We start from the raw sequence: 7,592 nt of genomic DNA, 5'->3' as shown, positions 1-7,592 counted from the left end.
CACAGCAATACACACTCATGTGTAATGTCAATAACTGGGCTCTGTACAATATCTTGATTTAACTATGTGTTTATTATTTGTTTTACAACTCAAATTCATCAGGTCCAACAGAAATATATGCAAGGTATTGTATGTGTAATGCACTGACCTCAGTTTTGAAACGTGTCTGCAAAGTATGTCCTGACTTTCTAAACGTCTGATGTACAGTGCATTCGGAAAGTATTTAGACCCCTTCACTTTATCCACATTTTGTTACATTACAAACTTATTATAAAATGGATTAAAATTTTAAAAAATGTATCTACAATCTACAAACAATATACCATAATGACAGAACAAAAAGTTTTTACATTTTCTTTTTGTAAATGTATGCAAAATACAAAACAGAAATACCTTATTTACGTAAGTATTCAGACCCTTTGCTATGAGATTCAAAATTGAGCTCAGGTGCATCCTGTTTCCATTGATCATCCTTGAGATGTTTCTACAACTTGATTGGAGGCCACCTGTGGTAAATTCAATTGATTGGACATGATTTGGAAAGGCACACAGCTGTCTATATAAGGTCCCACAGTTGACAGTGCATGTCAGAGCAAAAACCAAGCCATGAGGTCGAAGGAATTGTCCGTAGAGCTCCGAGACAGGATTGTGTCGAGGGACAGATCTGGGAAGGGTATCAAAACATTTCTGCAGCACTGAAGGTCCCCAAGAACACATTGGCCTCCATCATTCTTAAATGGAAGAAGTTTGGAACCACCAAGACTTCCTACAGCAGGCCGCCCGGCCAAACTGAGCAATCAGGGAGAAGGGCCTTGGTCAGTGAGGTGACGCTTGGCATTGGCCTGAATGCCAAGCATCACGTCTGGAGGAAACCTGGCACCATCCCCACGGAGAAGCATGGTGGTGGCAGCATCAGGTTGTGGGTATGTTTTTCAGCAGCAGGGACTGGCAGGCTAGTCAGGATCAAGGGACGATGAACAGAGCAAAGTACATAGAGATCCTTGATAAAAACCTGCTGCAAAGCGCTCAGGACCTCAGACTGGGGTGAAGGTTCAACATCCAACAGGACAATGACCTTAAGCACACAGTCAAGACAACACAGGAGTGGCTTTGGGACAAGTCTCTGAATGTCCTCTGAATGTCCCAGCCATAGCCCGGACTTGAACCCGATCAAACATCTCTGGAGATTTCTTTAAATAGCTGTGCAGCGACGCTCCACATCCAACCTGACAGAGCTTGAGAGGATCTGCAGAAAAAGAATGGGAGAAACTCCCCAAATACAGGTGTGCCAAGTTTGTAGCATCATACCCAAGAAGACTCGAGGTTGTAATCGCTGGCAAAGGTGCTTCAACAAAGTACTGTGAGGGTCTGAATGCTTATGTAAATGAAATATTTCCATTTGTATAAGTTTGCTGAATGAAAAAAAAAAAACTGTTTTTGCTTTGGCATCATTGGTTATTCATAGTGTGTAGATTGATGAAGGAAAAAATACTTTCCCGAATGCACTTTATGTATGTTGTCCTTTTGCATATAATGTTTTCATGTTTATATGTTCACCTGCCGGGGGACTACTATGAACTGTTAGCTAAATCTGGTGCAACGCATCACTTCTCACTTTTGAGATTTATGTTTTCGTTGTACATTGTTCCTGTCCAAATAAACTTCACATTTTACCATTTTTTTGTAGATAAAGTTGCGGTTGAGTTCTGGCTGTATTCTGTTAGTAGGGTCACATCTTTAACTTATAAACAGGCCTGCTAATTCATTTTTCTCCATTCACTCAGTTGTCAACGCCGTGCTACACCGGACCGCCTCCTCAGCAAGACAGCTGGGATCAGTTAGACAACAATCAAAAATATAGACATGTTTGTGGTGGAAATGTACATTTTCCAGATTATCACAAAAATAAAAAAGTTGGCATGGGCCGTTCGCACATTTTAGCATATCGTGTTTGACTGATGGTTAGGGGGCTGAAGTAGAGGAATGAGCAGGCTCAGGGTAGAGGAGGGCTGAGGGGGGATGACAACTGAAGTAGAGAAAACCCACATGAAAACATATAGTATACTATGGTATAAATACTATAGTATTCACTGTAGTGTTTTTGCAGACCTAACTGCAGCATTCACTATAGTGTTTACTGTAGTAATATTACAGTTAACCATAGCATAAATACTTTAGTAAAATAAAACGGTAGTATATACTATAGTAATTAATGTAGTGTTTTTGTGGATTGTAGTATGCTGTATTTTTACTGTAGTGTTTTTACAGACTGTACTCTAATGTAGTATTTACCATAGCATTTTTGCGGACTATAGTATTTACTGTAGTGTTTTTGCTGACATTACTGCAGTATTTACTGTAGTGTTTTTGTTTCATTATCTTTCAAATAGAAGTGGAGGCTTTCTCCTTCAGGAAACCTACTGGATAAAAACTAAAACACCAAAATGATATAACCTGTAGGTAGGTAGGTAGGTCTGGTGTCACAAGGAGAGGACCAAAACGCAGCGGGAATATGTACACTCATCTTCTTTATTATGGACAAAGAAGGAAAAACCCAAAACAAACACGTATACAAAACACAACTACAAATAACAGGCCAGTAAGGCACAAAGCTATACACAGCACAATCTCCCACAAAATCCCATGACAAACACACCCCTAATTATAGGACCTTCAATCAGAGGCAACGATAGACAGCTGCCTCCAACTGAAGGCCCCAACACCAATTAACTAAACATAGAACTACAATAGACTAGATAGAACATTGAAAAATACTAACATAGACTAACAAACCCCGAACCACATAAACCAAACACCCCTCTACCTAAATACATAGCCCAAACCACATGAAACAAACACCCCCTGCCACGTCCTGACCAAACTATAATAACAAATAACCCCTATACTGGTCAGGACGTGACATCTGGGGTCTAAACAGATAGTTCAGAGCTTCCGCTCTTTTCTACAACCTATAAAGAACACAATATATGGTCTATACTTGGCATGTAGGTTTCTAATTTATGGGTGGCATAAATTACAATATGGGGGAGGGGAATGGGCAGGGTATTTGCAAATTAAATACTGTAATATTTACTATAGATAAAAAAGTGTCGTGTTTTTGCGGACATTACTGTAGTATTAACTAGTGTTTTTTTTGTGTGGATAATACTGTAGTATTTACTGTAGTATTCTACATTATGAACTGGGTGGGTCAAGCCCTGAATGCTGATTGGCTGACAGCCGTGGTATATCAGACTGTATAACACGGGTATGACAAAACATTTATTTTTACTGCTCTAATTACGTTGCTAACCAGTTTATAATAGCCATAAGGCACCTCAGGGGTTGTGATATGTGGGCAATATACCACGGCTAAGGGCAGTGTCCAGGCACTTTGCGTTGCGTCATGCTTAAGAACAGCTTTTAGCAGTGGTATATTGGCCATATACCACACCTCCTCGGGCCTTATTGCTTAAGTATACTACAACATTCTACAATAGAGCCCCACAGTGGAGTTGTCATAATATCTATAAACCTAGCGGTCAAACAGGGGAATGGTTCCAATAATTTTTCCATCAGTAATTTTTTTCCATAGGGGATTTTGGAAACACTTAAAATAAGGGCTGTGTTTCATGTAAGGCTTACCCTGGCGTGACGTTTTGATAACCTTGTAAATATCTCTTGGACAAGGTGACTTTTATCAATATATATATTTACTCTCAGATTTGAAAATGCTAATTAGCATCAAAGAACTACAAATCCCTGCAAGCTCCTGCACGTCATCTCTAGCTTACACCTTTGCTGACAGGTATTGTGTTAAATTTAAACTTGCGCAAGACAGTTCACATAATTGTCCATTGAAATAAATGTAAGCAATTTATTAATTACTACGTTTAGCTAACATTAGATGGTTAATCTAGAGATTCTTACTTTCACCTCGATTCAGCAGTCTCGTCCAGATCATCATGGCATTTATGATAGGCTCATTAGCAGCTAATTAGCATTTACTTTTTGGGGTGTAAACACATTTACATTACATTACATTACATTTAAGTCATTTAGCAGACGCTCTTATCCAGAGCGACTTACAAATTGGTGCATTCACCTTATGATATCCAGTGGAACAACCACTTTACAATAGTGCATCTAAATATTTTAGGGGGGGGTTAGAAGGATTACTTTATCCTATCCTAGGTATTCCATAAAGAGGTGGGGTTTCAGGTGTCTCCGGAAGGTGGTGATTGACTCCGCTGTCCTGGCGTCGTGAGGGAGCTTGTTCCACCACAAATACAGGCGAATATATTGATAAAAAGCACCTTGTCCTGGAAAGATTTACACAGTAATCAAAGCATCCCGCCAGGGTAAGCCTACACAAAACACAGCCCTTAACTTTCAGTGTTTCTAAAATCCCCTATTGGAACCATTTCCCTGTTTGACCGCTAGGTTTTACAGGTAGTATGAGTCATACTGTGGTACTCTATGGAGGGATACTACAGTGTTTAGTATAGTATTCTACGGTATACTACAGTTTGCGATAGAATTCTATAGTAAGTAGTGCAGTATTCTACAGTAAGCTGTAGTATTTTTTACATGGGAATAGAGAGAAAAAGAAGAGAGAATGAGAATGTGTGTTTGAGAGAGGTTGACAGAGTGGGAGAGAGGTAGCTGGTATTGGATGGAGAGTGGGAGAGGGGGTGGTGGAGGGATGGTTGGCTAGTTGCTCTGTGCCAGAGGGTGTGAGTGGAGGTCTGGGATGGTAAGGGTATGTCAGCACTAAGAGGAAATTAGGACTTAACAGAATACAGAACAGCAGAACCCAAAACACAACATAGACAAAGAACTGAGCCTCTTGTACAGCCAACACACACGCACACAACACACACACACCATGCAATGGCTAACTATACAGCCCCCTCTCGCCATCTAGTGGAGACACTTTGTGCTACACCACTCCTGGGACTGGTTATTTTCACATCAAGTGGGAGAGTGAAAAAAAAGGGTTCCTAGCTTTGGTATGTTCCATTATATGCGTTTAATAAATATTTATGTGAATAATGTATATATAGGAGCGAGGAGCTGTGGAGCGTGTGTGTTGTACGCGCGTGAGCACGCGTGTGTGCACAAACCCGTGTGTGTGTGTGTGTGTGTGTGTGTGTGTGTGTGTGTGTGTGTGTGTGTGTGTGTGTGTGTGTGTGTGTGTGTGTGTGTGTGTGTGTGTGTGTGTGTGCGGATTTGTCTTCTCCACTCTCCCACCCTGTGTGTTTGTTCAGATGGAGAGGGAAGCAGAGCTCTTCCAGTTTACTGTGGTCTCTGCTGTAATCCAGAGGGTTGACAATGTCTCAAAGTCAGTCAGACAGACAGGCTGGCAGGAAGAGGGAGAGGGCCGGGTGCGCACAAGGCAGGGCGTGCCTCAGAATGGTTGCATTGCTCGCCAATGCCTCTGTGATTCAGTTCATCCAAATTGCTGACTCGCTGTGGTCTTGATAACAGGAACATCTACACTGCCTGGCACAAAATTCCTTCAATCAATTACCTAAAATCCATGCCTGTTGATAGAGTAATCCACTGTGTGCTCCCTCACTGACCTCTTATTATCTTATTCTCATAGGTCAATATATGTATAGTATACGCACAGTTGAAGTCGGAAGTTTACATACACCTTAGCCAAATACATTTCAACTCAGTTTTTCACAATTCCTGACATTTAATCCTAGTAAAAATTCCCTGTTTTAGGTCAGTTAGGATCACCACTTTATTTTAAGAAGGTGAAATGTGTCACGTTCGCTATCTTCAAACTCCCTGTCGTAGATCAACCAAGGCGCAGCGTGCTTGTAATTCCACATCTTTATTGAGGTGAAACCGAACAAAACATTAAACAGCAAAACAGAAAAGAACGTGACGCAACTGAGGCGCACACAAAACACACACAGAAATAATAAATTACCCACAAACACAGGTGGGGAAAAGGCTGCCTAAGTATGATTCCCAATCAGAGACAACGATAGACAGCTGCCTCTGATTAGGAACCATACTCGGCCAAACAAAGAAATACACAACATAGAATGCCTACCCCACATCACACCCTGACCTAACCAAAATAGAGGAAATAAAACGTCTCTCTCAGGTCAGGGCGTGACAATACCCCCCCCCCCCCAAAGGTGCGGACTCCTGGCCGCAAACCTGAACCCATAGGGGAGGGTCCGGGTGGGCATCTACCCATGGTGGCGGCTCCGGTTCGGGGCATAGCCCCCGCTCCGCCCGCTGATCCCTCTGCTTTTGTCTCACCGGACCGTGGATCATCGCCGGAGACTCTGGACTGCAGACCGCCGCCGGAGGCTCTGGACTGCAGACGGCCGCCGGAGGCTCTGGACTGCAGACGGCCGGCGGAGGCTCTGGACTGCAGACGGCCGCCGGAGGCTCTGGACTGCAGACGGCCGCCGGAGACTCTGGACTGCTGACGGCCGCCGAAGACTCTGGACTGCGGACCGTCGCCGAAGACTCTGGACTGCGGACCGTCGCCGAAGACTCTGGACTGCGGACCGTCGCTGAAGACTCTGGACTGGGGGACGTCGCTGGAGGCTCCGGACTGGGGGACGTCGCTGGAGGCTCCGGACTGGGGGACGTCACTGGAGGCTCCGGACTGGGGGACATCGTTGGAGGCTCCGGACTGTGGGCCGTCTCAGGAGGTTCCGGACTGTAGGCCGTCTCAGGAGGTTCCGGACTGTAGGCCGTCTCAGGAGGTTCCGGACTGTAGGCCGTCTCAGGAGGTTCCGGACTGGGGACCGTTGCAGCAGGCTCAGTGCCATGGATCATCACTGCAGGCTCCGCGTCATGGATCATCACTGGAGGCTTTGTGCCATGGATCATCACTGGAGGCTCCGGGCCAGAGGCTTCGTGCCATGGATCATCCCTACAGGCTCCGGGCCATGAATCATCCCTACAGGCTTCTTGCCATGGATTATCCCTACAGGCTCCGGGCCATGGATCATCACTGGAGGCTTCGTGCCATGGATTATCACTGGAGGCTCCGGACCATGGATCATCACTGGAGGCTTCATGCCATGGATCATCACTGGAGGCTTCTATGCCATGGATCATCAATGGAGGCGTCGGACCATGGATCATCACTGGAGGCTTCGTACGTGGAGCCGGAACGGGTCTCACCGGACTGAGGAGACGTACTGACAGCCTGGTGCGTGGAGCTGCCACAGGGCGTACCAGGCTGGAGAGACTCACTGGAGGCCGGGTGCGTGGAGCAGGCACAGGGCGTACCAGGCTGGAGAGACTCACTGGAGGCCGGATGCGTGGAGCAGGCACAGGGCGTACCAGGCTGGAGAGACTCACTGGAGGCCGGGTGCGTGGGGCAGGCACAGGATATACTGGGCCGTGGAGGCGCACTGGAGGTCTGGAGCGTAGAGCTGGCACAACCCGTCCTGGCTGGATGCTTACTTTCACCCTGCAAATGCGGGGCGCTGGCACAGGACGCACTGGGCTGTGAATGCGCACTTGCGACACAGTGCGTGGAGCCGGCGCAGGATATCCTGGACCGAGGAGGCGTACTGGAGACCAGGAGCGCTGAGCTGGCACCATCC

This window comes from Salmo salar, chromosome ssa01 (genome assembly GCF_905237065.1).
Source record: "Salmo salar chromosome ssa01, Ssal_v3.1, whole genome shotgun sequence".
Classification (NCBI taxonomy): domain Eukaryota; kingdom Metazoa; phylum Chordata; class Actinopteri; order Salmoniformes; family Salmonidae; genus Salmo; species Salmo salar.
The sequence above is the reverse complement of the archived record's forward strand: the minus strand, read 5'-3'. Positions refer to the sequence as shown.